Below are 14,245 nucleotides of genomic sequence, written 5' to 3'. Positions count from 1 at the left end.
TTTATACGTTTTCATATTAATTCATAAATGTATTCATTCATTAAACATAGGTTGAACATAGATTGTCAGGATTTGTTCTAGGTAGTAGGGATACAGTAATGAATAAAACAGATGAAATGCTTATAGAATAGCCAGGGGTCCAGTGTAAGGCTGGGGTAGAGTTGTAGGCCATGCAAGGGTGAGGAAGAAGGAAGGAAGGAAGGGTGGGGAAACATCATAGAGGCATCTATAGACTGTGATATGGAACTATGGGTCCCTTCCCACTATCATAAGGAACCGCTGAAGCTTCTGGGCAGGATTCGGCATGATGAAATTTCTCTACTAAAGGGTCATTTTGGGTACTCTGAAGAATAAGGGGGCACTGGAGCAGGGGCGGCCCTTAGCTGCATAAGGAAGTGGTCCAGGTGGCATATGATGGGGACCAGGATCACAGTGGTAGTGATACAAGTGATTAAAAGGGATTGACTTTGGGATATACACAACTGAGAAGGAGGAAGTGGCAAGACGGGTTGGTGGTTCAGATGTAGGGCGTAGGAGAAAGAAAGAAGTCAAGAAGCTATTGGCCTGAGCAACTGAATGATTGAATGACACCACGTCAATGAAGGTGCGGAGAGTGGCATTGGACCTTCTAGGAGTCCATAGTATAGGCATCCTAGAATAATAATAATAAGATGGTTTCAGATACTGAAGAACTGAGATTACCACTCAGTCACAATTTACAAGTGCCTTGGCCTTAGAAATGTGAGGTGTCACAGCTGAGCCTCAGCTTTTTCTAAAAATGAAGTATGAATGGCAATAATGAAGACAACTGCGCCTTCTTCATAGGATCCTTATATGATTTTCTGGGAGTTACAAGAAAAGAATATCAAAGTACAATAACAGGGAAGGGAGTAAGGTATGCTCTTGGGTCAATATCCTATGTTGGGAGGAAAAAGGACAAGATCATGATGAAATGGTCTAAAAGGTGCATGTGTGCCCACTGCAAATGCCTAAGGGTCATACTGGACCTAGAAGCACGTGTGATGCCTGGCAGGTGAGCTGTGCATCAGTGTAGCCGGGGAGGATTGACTTAGGATGATGACTTTGCCTGAAGGGCACCAAATGAAGGCTGGGTAAATTAATTATTGAAAAAAATCATCAAAATTGAAACCGAGACTGTCTCCTGGGTGGCAGCCCTATTGGTCATGTTAGGTGAAATGCCCAGTGTGGGGTTAGCAGTGTTTAGATGAGAATTATCCATTCTTAGGTGGCTGAGATATCTGGGCCCATCTCAGTAGTGTGAAAGAACATGTGTGAAAACATTTTGCTATAATAATAACAACAGCCTTTTCTTAGTGAACAAGAGTATCATGCCAGAAACCCCTGGGCTTCATCATCTACAAACTCCCTAGAGCACCCTCAAGATGGTTTTCTTTTTTTTTTTTTTTTTTACATCTTTATTGGAGTACAATTGCTTTACAATGGTGTTAGTTTCTGCTTTATAACAAAGTGAATGAGTTATACATATACATATATCCCCATATCTCTTCCCTCTTGCATCTCCCTCCCTCCCACCCTCCCTATCCCACCCCTCTAGGTGGTCACAGAGCACTGAGCTGATCTCCCTGTGCTATGCAGCTGCTTCCCACTAGCTATCTATTTTATGTTTGGTAGTGTATATATGTCCATGCCACTCTCTCACTTCGTCCCAGCTTACCCTTCCCACTCCCCATATCCTCAAGTCCATCCTCAAGACAGTTTTATGCCTCCCATTTTACAGCAGGTAATCTGAGGCTCAGGGAGACCAAGCTAATGTGCCTGAGGTCACAGGACTCCCAGCTGTGGGAGACAGGGGTCTAGCCCAGGACCGTCTGGCTCGCAAGCCCCTGCTTTTCCATTGTATTGAGCCGCGTCCACATGGCGTACATGTTGGATTTTATCATCATGGCACCCCTGACTTCCCAGGCTGCTCCCCCTCATCATCTCTCTCCTAATCACGCCTCCGGAAAGCAAGCTGCTCAGCTTAATGAAACACAGGCCACTGTGACAGGAGCCAAACCCAGAGGGGCCCTCGGGATGGGATGAGGCCCAAACCTCCCCAACAGAGGATGCGAAAACCAGGCTTCCTCATTAATCATGTGGTGTCAGTGATTCCACAGCCACAAATACTCCTCAGCCAAATGAATTCCAAACACAGTTATATCTCCACCAAGAGCGACTAGTGACTCACACATTTAATATCAGGGAAGCAAGTCGATGGCAGGGGTGAGCAGTCTGAGCGCCTTTGTTCCTCCTCTGCCCTTGGACATGTGAAAGGGAGGCCTCTCCTCCCACAGAGCACTTGAAAAGATACACATTTTATTTCTCCAGAGGTTCTGTACTCTTCCTCTGCAGCTGGCCTGCTGCCAGGTACATTAATCTGATTTCTCAGGCAAACTAATCCTATTCCTCCCTCAGGGGCAAATTTCCAGTCTCTAATCACTCCCCTCTTTGCACCTTTAATTAACAAGCTGCTGTGATCAAGCAGTCAAACCTTTTAAGGCCACATTATTATTACATTTTAAATATCTGATGAAAGAACTTATATAGTAAGATGTTAGCATCCGTCTCCCTCTGCAAAGTCTTAGCTTCATTAATGCAGGGGTTGGGGAAGAAACTTTGACTTGGGAGGGATACACACTTTTTTTCTGAATTTTTATAATTCTAGTTTCTTGTCAGTTGCAGTCTTTCCTTCTGGTTCCAATAACTCACTTTCTAAATGGCAGAGAGTAAAAATCCTGGTATTTTGTTTTAAATCCCAGGAACAACAACTGCACATATATGTCATGAGCGCTTTGCAGTTTACAAAGTTCCCTCACCTTCATTGACTCAAGGTTCTGGCCGCTGCCTCTCTCCAGGCCCATCTCTCCATCCCCCCTGCTCTCTGTGCATCAACCCAGCCCCATGGTCCCTCTTTCAGCTCCGTGAATGAGCCAGGTTCCCAACACTTCTCTCCCAACCCACGTTTCTCTCCATACCACTTCACTCAGGCACCTCCTCTTCACTCTCCATATTTTAGTTCAAATTGTACTTCCTCCAGGAAGTCTTCCCGGACTCCATTCCAAGTCAGGATCCTTTGTTCTATATGATTTATTGAGCCTGAGGTTTTCTGCCAAAGCCGTAAGCTCAACTGCAATCATATACGTTGTATTTATTCCATATACTTTGTGTGGTTGTTTCATTAATGCCTGTTTCCCCCACTAGATTCTCACCTCTGGAGAAGGTGACCTTGGTTGTCCTTTTTATCGTTTTATTCCCAGTGTGTAGCACAGTGTTCTGTATATTGTGGCTGCTCAATATTTCCTCACTGCAATGATTTAATCTTGTTACATAGGAAACCCATTATGTGCACATGCAGGTACAGGAACTAAGGCTCAGAAAGGTAATAGAACTCACTAAAGATGGTTTTGTTAGTCAGGACTCGATACTGTCAACACAAACCCTCGTTTTCTAATTTCCATACCATTACTGTACCCACTGCCAAACACACACACACACACACACACATGCGCGCGCGCACGTGCACATGCACACACGCCACTTTCCTTGCCATTGAGGATGGAGGACGGGGAACGGTCTAATAATCTAGCCCTGCATCTGGAGAGTAAAGACAGAAATCCAGGTCTGTGCTGCACACTCTACGAACTGGGTGTTATGGGGAAATTCTTGATGAGCCTCTCGTACCTTCAATGTTCTGGAACACAAAATGAATGAGCCAGTTGTTATGCTCTTGTCTCTAGGCAGCAAACCCGCCCCTTTCTACTCAGCTTTGTGGTGCTGGGCTATGACTCGGCCAACAAAATTTCTGTTGTGAAAACTGACTTCATTTATCATCTGTCAATAAGGAGTGCCGGAGGAAGGCCAGAAGGCTGGTGGGGAAGCAGGAGTGTATTCCTTCCTGTTCACTCGCTATTTCTGTTTTTGCCTCTGGTGCTTATAAGCTTCACTGAAGTGGTGGTTCTTCACCCAGAAGTATGCAGTTTATTCCCGTTTGCAGTGCTTCCAACACCCACAGAATCAAGCTCCCTACCCGTCCCTAGAGGTGTCCTCACTGAGCCAGTGCGCTGAGCTCCGCAGGGTCCCTTCTCTGAACTTCTCAGTGTTAATAACTCCAACTTTTCTCTTGGGTCCAGTTTTGTCTTTCCAGGTCTTCAAAACCTACTTAACAATTATTATATTAATTTTTCTCTTTTAAAATAACTGGCATGTTTTCTCTCTCCTAACTGGACCCTGACTGATAATAGGGACATGAATAAAATCTATCGCATAAAGTTGTTGCAGTGATTAAATGATAATATCTGGGAAAAAATGTTTCCTAAATTATAAAGGGTAATGTGGTTGCTAATTTTTATCTTGTTTAATAAGACATGGCCATTGCATATGACCCCAGATACTAGAAATACGATCGTTTTTGAGTGCTACTGGGAGGCATAGTTTGTCCCAGCATAAAAAGAAAAGTTGTAATGGTTATAGTTATTCATAAATGAGGGTGATTCATTATGAGGTCATGATTTTTCTATCAGTGAAGAAATTCAAGTTAACACTGATTATAACTTCTATGTATATTGTATGAGAATATATATTTATATTTATATGCATGTGTTCATTAATTCAATCAACAATGTTTTTTAATACATGTGTGTATATTACTTTATAATATAAATGTATTATATTAAGTACTTAATTTTATTACTTAAAATGGTAATTATATGTGTGTTCACTGATTCAATCCAAAATATTTTTAATACATATTGTGTGTATATCACTTTGTAACAAACTGAAAATCATGAGTAGAACGTACTCTGTGCCCATCAGCAGCTTACATTTTAGTGGTGGAGACAGGACCAAACACTAGGGACATACAATCAAACGGGTTAAGGGACATGTGGAGATAAACACACATTGTTATGAGACCATGTAGAGAAGGCAACTAATGCAAGAGATGTGTAGAAGTTAGCCAGCAAGAAGCTTCCCATTCAGGGAACTAAGAATAAGGATAAAATGTGGGTGTGGGTGGGCTGGGAGGGGGTGGGTGGTGCCAAGAGAGTAAATGAGAGAAGAGACACAGTCTGAATGAGGACTAGAGAAAGGCTCTGGTCTGTGCTTCCCGTAGTTATTTTCCTCTTCTGGTGAGTATGGCTGGATTCCAACATGCCTTATGGCTAAGCTTGCCTAGGTTGTAGCCATGAAAATCATGTGTGCATCAGAGCTGGATTCGCTTCCCGTAGAAAAGAAACATTGTCTTTCTATTTCAGCTTCTTCCTCTTACCAGAGGAATTAGGGAGGAATTACATAATCGATACTCTAAAGCATAAAAATAATTGTCTGATACAGTCCCAATTGGGGGGAAAAAAAGGATTTTATGATTATTCCAAAACTATAGATGAGGGAAGCGGAGTTTGGAGAGGCTCTATGGATTGCCTTAGGTTAGACAGATGGTACATATGTGAAAGAGAAGCCCACCCTTCAAATCCTTTCACAGTACCACTCGACTGGAATTATATGCTTGGTTTTGAAAACATTTTAAATTATTTTGTAAAACTTTCAAACTTTCATTTCAATGCAGAGTCTTAGTGTTTCTTATCTTGTTTCTGTTACTGTTAATTCATTTTATTTTCTGATTGTACTAAAGAGCCCAGGGGAATTTCAGATTCAGTAAACATGGTTTGGCTATCACTTGCACTGATCACCAGCAACACATCTAGACTGTTGAAAGGAAACGAAACAGTCACATTTCAGCATCTGGTCAGATTTTCTGAAGCAAGGTAACCCCTTGCAGTGTGGTTGGCTTTTGTGGGTAAGGCTGGGAGGAAGCCCTTTAAGCAGTAGAATAAGGTGCCTGAAGGAATATGTGAGATACAGTACAGACATTTCTGGAACAAAGGAAATGCCAAATCATTACATTTTCAGCATTATTTAAATGTCCAAGTAAATATGTACTCAATACCTTCAACCCATCCTTCAGGCAGTCTCCATCTCTGAATCCTACCTATTTTTTTCATCCTTTCAGCCTTTTGATTTTTTTTTTTTTTGGCCGTGGTGCCTGGCTTGCGGGATCTCAGTTCCCCGACCAGGGATTGAACCCAGGCTACAGCAGTGAAAGCACTGAATCCTTACCACTAGACCACAAGGGAACTCCCTCCCCCTTTTGATTATTAACACAAGAATGACAATGATCTAAAGAGTGATAACTACTCAGCTAGGTGTGCTGTGGGTCAGAGCAAATCACACCAAACAACAATGTCACCCCTCTTTCTATCATTTGCTATTTTCAAACACCTTAAAATTTATTCACTGCAGGCAAACCAATAATTATATTTTTGATCACTGCTATCCAAAGGGTTTAGTAACAGATTATTGTCAGCATCAAGCACATTTAATGTCACAGTGAAGTGTTCCAACGGACAGGTGGAGATCCTTGGGAAACCCTGAGCTTCTAATATGCACTTATAAAGGCAATTGGTGGGTGTGTGTTTCTCATGCAAGGACCAGACTCCAGCCACAGGCAGGAGAGGGTGGCCTGACAAGAGGGAAAATTCTGATGTTAGCCAGAAGTGAATTAAAGTTTTAGAAATATGTGGTGACAAGGCAGAAAGCCAAGTACTATAAATGGGGTGCGGAATTACTCAAGTGTTATCTGTAATACCAAATGCTCTGTTCTAGAGCACAGCACTTTGAAAATCCTCATGCCCTTCACCAGGACTTATCTTGGAAGCTGGGGCAGGGCTGTGTCTCAATGCAGGATCATGTAGTCGCATCTCTGGTGAGAAAAAATATGCAGAGACAGGAAGCTAAGAAATGAGTAGACATGCTCTAATGTGGATCAAGGGTGAGGTCAAATGGAGAAGTAATTATTTTTCAGCAAGGAAAGGTCCAATAAACTCAGTCAAATTTGTGGCATTCACAGACCTACAAACACAAATATAAACATATGCACATATAGATATACATACAGAACATAGACATACAAATATGCACATGACATTCGCACATGCATGTATACATATACAAATGAACATATACACCTAGTCATGCATATACACACGTACATACATATGCACACATGCAGAGATATATGCCCATCCATACGCACATGCATGTATGCACCCACATATACTCATATACATATCTTTAGTAAAGCCAGAGATGGTTTTATACATCAAATAATATTTGACTAATTCCCTATAGTTTACAAGTGTTCTCAGAACCATTATCTCATGGATGCAGACTATTTGGATCAGCTCCCTCAGTGCTGTAGTCACCAAATCCTCTTTAATAAGGTCATGTAATACCTGGCATGAGGCTAGCCAAGCAGGCCAGTGCCAGGGGCACTTGCTATTACAAGGGTTAAGGAGTCAGTCAGAGTAATTTCCTGGGGTGATTAGGAAAACAAAACTAGGCACAGGACAAAGAACATATGATCATTCCAGAAATGCCAAAGATGTCATTGGTCCAAAGAATGAATATATTATCTGGAAATAGAGGTCATGAGAGAGACAAACAGATAACGGAAAAAGGAACAGGCCAAAAAGGCAGACTGAGGAAAGATTATTCATTCCATGCTCTGTCCTGAACTGGGGTCCTGTAGGCCACCCACTACCCTAATGTATCAGTTGCTCCTACAAAATATGTGTGCACTGATCTGAGTTAAAGGTCCAGGGTTTGGGACATACGGTGTTTCACATCATTTATCATAAGTAGGAATGAGGTTTGATAATTTCAGTTTCATATTGGAATCAGCTTTGTGAGTTGAAAGTGACACACACAATTACAAATATCTCTAATTTTGAGCCAGCTTCTGTTAGAATTTGAGGCTCAAGAAACTCTGCTTTAAACGAGAAGTGGTGGACAGCCTCATTTTTAAGGTAAGTTAAATTATGGCAAGGTGCTCTCATTGAAACTGTAAAAAGATGAAGATGTATCACTCTTAGAAATAGCCATAGCGCATTAACTATTGAAACTTATATTACTGGTAAAATGCATACAGTACATCATCAGACTGAAATAAATACTCTTTTCAGGAACTAGATTGGATAAATCATTTATTGTGAAAAATGAGTCATTTTGAAGAAAAAGAAGTCACCTCTCAGTGAACACCTCTACTTCATTAGCTGGATGCAATAACGGAAACGTACAAGCTGAGAGGGGGCAGCCAGTGTAAGGGCAGCTCCTTCATTTTTAACAAACTAGGAAACTCTGTTCTAGAAAGTTCAGGTAATCTACCTAAGGTAATGCATAAGGTTAGTAGAGTACATCAGACTAGACTCAAATCATTCTAAGTTTAAGCCAACTGCTTCCCACGATGAATGTAAGAAAAAGAGAACTTCTTTGTAATTTTTAAAAAAATTCAGGGCAGGACTTCCCTGGTGGCGCAGTAGTAAGGAATCCACCTGCCAGTGTAGGTGACACAGGTTCGAGCCCTGGTCTGGGAAGATCCCACATGCCGTGGAGCAACTAAGCCCATGCACCACAACTACTGAGCCTCACTCCAGAGCCTGCGAGCCACAACTACTGAGCCCGTGTGCCACAACTACTGAAGCCCTCGCCCCTAGAGCCCATGCCCGGCAACAAGAGAAGGCACTGCAATGAGAAGCCTGCGCACCGCAACGAAGAGTAGCCCCCACTCGCAGCAACTAGAGAAAGCCCGCACGCAGCAACAAAGACCCAACGCAGCCATAAATAAATAAATAATAAACAAACAAACAAGTAAATAAATAATAAAAATTTCAGGGCCTTTAACTTAAGTCTTATAAAAATTAATAGTGGAAAATATCTTCACCAGTCGTGTAAACATAGATCAGGCTTTACTGGAGACTGAAATTTAACAATGGTTGAATATGTATCCTGTGGGAAGCTGCATTATTTTTATTGGTAATAAATCTCCTACTTCCCCCCAACTATTCCCCTTCAGAATTTCTGCACCTAAGCCAGCTACGTTTTTGACATTTTATGTCTTCATACATTGTTTGCACCCATGCTCACCTTTCTACTGGCCATATGACACCAAGAAATTCATCTCTCCGAGACTCTGTTCTCTTCTCTATAAAATGGAGTTTATTTCCTACCTTCTTCAAAGAATTGTAAATAGCAAACAAGATGATGAGAAAACACCTGGTAGTTTTCAGCTGCAAATACCTTTAGCTTTAAAAACTTGCTCTAAAGCATATATATTAAAAAATACATCAAAACAAAGAGATTGGGGGAAAGAAGAACGTGTTTCACTATTGAATTTAAGTTAGAAATGATGGTGGCCTAATACTGGGGACTCAAAGAAATAAATCAATGAAAGATATATATATTTTAAAGAAACTTGTAATTGAGTAGACATTTGAACTTTTTTTAAAAATAGTAAGAACTTAAAGATAATCTCCAGATATCTTGGTTAGATCAGAGAAAGAGAACAAGTTAGAGGAAAAAATTGAGGTTGGTTTTAAACATTTGGGCTTATGGGCTATAAGATATCTCAATATACCCAGGAGGTTGAAATGATGAGTTGGTGAGTTTTGCTAACAACCTAGTGACGAGAGATAACAGCCTATGGATGACAACAGAAACTGTTGGGGTCATAATGATTTGGGGGTGTCTTCCTGGCTCAGTAAAACTTCTTAAACGTCTCCCATCCACAGGAGTGGTTCCCAGAAGCCTGTGTGTAGGGTGAACCTAAGAGCTTGGCCAGGACTGACTGGATGACAGGGGGGCAGCTGACCCACACCACGGGTCTCTTCCCTTAAGAATGACAAGCAGGGCTTCCCTGGTGGCGCAGTGGTTGAGAATTGCCTGCTAATGCAGGGGACACGGGTTCGAGCCCCGGTCTGGGAGGATCCCACATGCCACGGAGCAACTAGGCCCGTGAGCCACAACTACTGAGCCTGCGCGTCTGGAGCCTGTGCTCCGCAACAAGAGAGGCTGCGATAGTGAGAGGCCCGCGCACCGTGATGAAGAGTGGCCCCCGCTTGCCACAACTAGAGAAAGCCCTCGCACAGAAATGAAGACCCAACACAGCATAAATAAATAAATAAATTAATAAAATCCTACTCCTAACATCTTCTTAAAAAAAAGAATGACAAGCAGATGCAAAGAGAAATAAGACTTTCAATGTGGCTAGATGTGTAAAAATGATAAACTAAGGAAACGTGAATGCCAATTTCTTCTGTATGAATTGTGATCAGTGAAAGAGGATATAGCATATGTAAAAAGAGAAACAGAGAAAAGAAATGGAGAGAGAATGATATAGGATTAGACTTCCAACATGAAGCCGATTCCTGGTTCCAGGTCCTTCCTGAGTACTAGCTGACTTTCTGTCTTGAATGATGAATTCTCCTAAGCCTATCCCCTGTCTTAGTGTTGCTCCTTCCCACCCTCTCCTCACCCTCCCCCCTTCCCTCCCCTCCCCTTCCCCTCCCTTCTCTTCCTTTTCCTTTTTTTCATTCAGGAAACTAAGATGTCTCACATTCCTTTGCAAGCAGAGAAAGGACTAATAATCGAAGAATAAAAATGATCATCCAGAAGGTGTATGTCAGGTGAGGAGAAAGTATGGGAGTCTCGAGGTACCTGGGGTGCCCACGTTGCACCGACATCAAGGGCCAAGTAGAGACAAAGATGCTTCCAGGAAGGCTGGACAGAAGTGAGCAGAGCCCTAGAGATCTACCCTATGGACTGTGCCGACAGTGAACAATACTGTATTTCATACTTCAAAATGTGCTAAAAGGGTGTATCTTATGTTAAGTGTCTTATCACAAAATAATCATAACAATAATAATAATAGATAAAGAGGGCAGGAGGAAACTTTCAGAGGGGATGGATATGTTTATGGCATAGACTGTGGTGATGGTTTCATGGGTGTTTTCTTATCTCCAAACTCATCAAGTCATATACATTATGTACAGTTGTTTATACATCAAGAAAGAGGGGGCTGGGAACAGGAGACTTAGAAGAAAAGCAAGAGGAGAGGAAAACCTTCAGTTGTGTCAACTGCTAAAAAGGCCAGTAAGCCAGTCTCTCCCTGCCCCATCTCTCACCACACCAATTCTCCCAGCGAAGCATTAGTCCAAATGCCTCATTTAAATCAGTGAATGCACACAAAATAAATCAAATAATTATGCAGGAAAAAACTGAGTACCACAAACGTGGTCTGAAAAGCCATTAATTTAGAAAATACTTATGGAGATTTTACCTTGTGCAAATACCCAAGACTGGTGCCACTGAGCCGTGAGAGGAAGCCAGGAGACATTTTTGTTTTTGTTTTGTTTTGTTTTGTTTTTTTACCGCTTGGCATTTGTTGTTGAGATTATTAAATATAGTAGGACAAAGTCAGATAAGGCATATTGAAATAAGATAATCACATAAGTATAAGCAAAATGAGAGTCTGAAATTAATTCTAACAAAAGATGAAGGAAATCTTCACATACATGTCATTTAAATGTCTTGAAGATACTGGACAATAAAAAAGGAAGATTTTTCAAGGCTGTGTGAACAGATGGCATAAAAAGCAGAGAGAAATAAAAATTTCTTGGCAATCAGTCTGTTACGTCTAGAGTCTTGGGTGCTGGAACAGAAGCAGTGTGAAAGGAGACTAAACGGATATTTTGGGGTATTACACAGGGATTTGAATATTGGGCTAAGAAGCCTGAAGTTTATTCTTTAGGCAGAATGAAGGAGAACAGTTTCCTTTCTCAACCTGGGTCCTAAGTGCTTCTTAGTGTCTGAGTTTGTGTTCATCCTTTGGCAGCCAATCATCACTCGTTCCGGAGAATATTGTACATTAAATAGGACTATGTCCTGTCTATGAGGTCCTGTGCTATTTCAGCCATTTAACAAGGCTAGACCCCCCAATTGCACTTCTCTACACTTCCTGAGCACCTGCTCTGTGACAGGTGCTGTGCTGGGTTTTAGGGATATAGTACCGAATATGAAAATGAATGATGCCTCCTGTAGTCTTACAGAGGAGGTGGCTGTGGACACAAACTCAGCAAGTATTTGCAACGTGTGAAGGAGGGTTGTTGGTCATCTTCTCAGGTAGAAGAAGGAGGTCAGATACCTGGGTCAGAAGAGAGAAGAATGCTGGGAGAATCTGAAAGGAGAGCAATGGTGAGTACTTGGATGATGAGCCCCTTACCAGGTTAGTGCAGGGGAGAGAAAATTCTAAGTGGATCAAGTGCCAAAGTCAATAAATGAGAATAAAGGGTGAGGTGGCAATGTTCCTTAGGTCAAGACGAAGGCTCATTTGCGGATTAGACAGGGGATGCATTGTGATTCTCATAGACATGCTGTGATGGGATCTCCTTTGAGCCTCTAGCTCACTAAAGATATGTTCCTCTGAGTTTGGCATCTGACAGCCCGTTTAGATAAAGATATTATGACATATCTTTATAATTGGGTGCCAGGAAAAATTTTAGGTCGATGTCTTCCTTTCTGATAATCAGAATTATTTAGCTTACTGTGTCTTAGTCTTTGCCATGGTAACCAGGGAGTGTAGAGACTAAATTGGTGCTCAGCCAGTGCTCTTGGTTGGCATATTTCATTCTTCCTGTTTCCCATAGTTCTGAATTCTGTTTGTACTCACCTTGTTTGTATATCCTATGAGAGCATGCCAGTTATTTTCCTGTCCTCTTTCTGATACCACACCACACACACACATGTAAGCACACACATTCTCTCTAACACCTCCACCCAGGATGCTTTATTATACCCAAAAGACTTTAAGAGAAGTGACTGAAACAGGGCATTCCATTCATATCTCTGAATACTCACTCAGTAAACATGTGCTGATTGTATACTAAGTTCCTAAGTTCAGGCACTGAATTAGGACTGGGGGCACAACAATTAATGAGGAAAGTTACTTGCCATATCAATATGCACAGTTGGCAAGACCAGAGAAGACCTGTTAGCAGACAACTGAAACATGAATGCAAAGGAAGGTATGAAAGGCTTCAGAAGAACACAAGTTGGGGAAAGGAACTGGCCATTTTGGAGATTTAGTGTTTGTGCTGGTTGTTCTACAACTGATATTTTATACAAAATTCAACCTAAGTCAATTAGCTAAATACTATTAGCTTTGTTTAATATATAAGAATGCTAAAAGTTTAGGTATACAGTCTCAGATAGAAAATTCTGTGTGTGTGTGTGTGTGTGTGTGTGTGTGTGTGAGAGAGAGAGAGAGAGAGAGAGAGAGAGAGAGAGAGAGAGAGAGGAGAGAGGAGAGAAAGAGAGAGAGGAAGAGATAATCCAATTTGAATATTTTGACTCCAGTTGTGATTTCCTTTATTTGTTTCCTTTGTCTGTATTGGGTCAGACTCGGAGGAGGAAGAGATCACCAATGTTTTTTCTGGACAGAATGTGGGCTTTAGACTTCAGCCACTGGCTTGTAGAGTGCTTGACCTTGACCAAGTTATGCAAAGCATTACGTCTTGATTTCCTTGTCTCTAACATGGAAGAAATGCCCAGAAGTTTGTTGGGAGGATGAATGTGGTAATACATGCAAAATGTTGAGTATTATATTCAATGCATAGAAAGTACTCAATAAATAATACTTTAAACAATAATCTGTGGAAAAAAGTGAACTCAATGGGCAAAGAAAGGTAACAGTTATCAGAAAAAATAATGGTGAAAGAACTACAAGAGATTTATGGTAACTGGCCAAGAAACACCTGAAGAAGATACACCAAAATTTTTGAGGAAGTGACATGCATTATGAATAGGTTCTTGCCAAGTTAAGCTAAATTACAAATCAAAATCATGGCCGAGAGAAGAGGGGTTTTGGGCATATATTAGGGCAGAGATTTGATTTCAGAGGTTAAGATCTTTTTAAACTATCTTCATCCCTGGACTCCCTGACTCTAATCTTTCCGACCACTACTTTACGGCTCTATACTGAAATGAGAATCATATTTTGATATTATAAGTTATTTCACTACCTTCATTAGAAATATCATTGGTTCCCTATTATTTATTCCCCAGAAAAAGTCCAGAAATTGTATCATTCATCCAAGGCCCTTCAAGATGTGGGATCAATGTATTTTTCCAATCTTGTTTTATCACACTATCTACCATGGACCACCAGGTGTCCAGAGGTTAATTGTAATTTTCTGAACTTCAGGAACATGCCTCAAGGCTGACATGTATATAGTAGACACTTAACAGATGGCAAGTAAATGAGAAAACATTCTTGTACTTTGAACCACTCTACATTTGCCAGTGATGTCCCCAGGATGTCACCGGCGAGGCCCAA

The sequence above is a fragment of the Hyperoodon ampullatus genome, assembly GCF_949752795.1.
Source record: "Hyperoodon ampullatus genome assembly, chromosome: 17".
NCBI lineage: Eukaryota > Metazoa > Chordata > Mammalia > Artiodactyla > Ziphiidae > Hyperoodon > Hyperoodon ampullatus.
Note: the sequence above shows the minus strand (reverse complement) of the source record.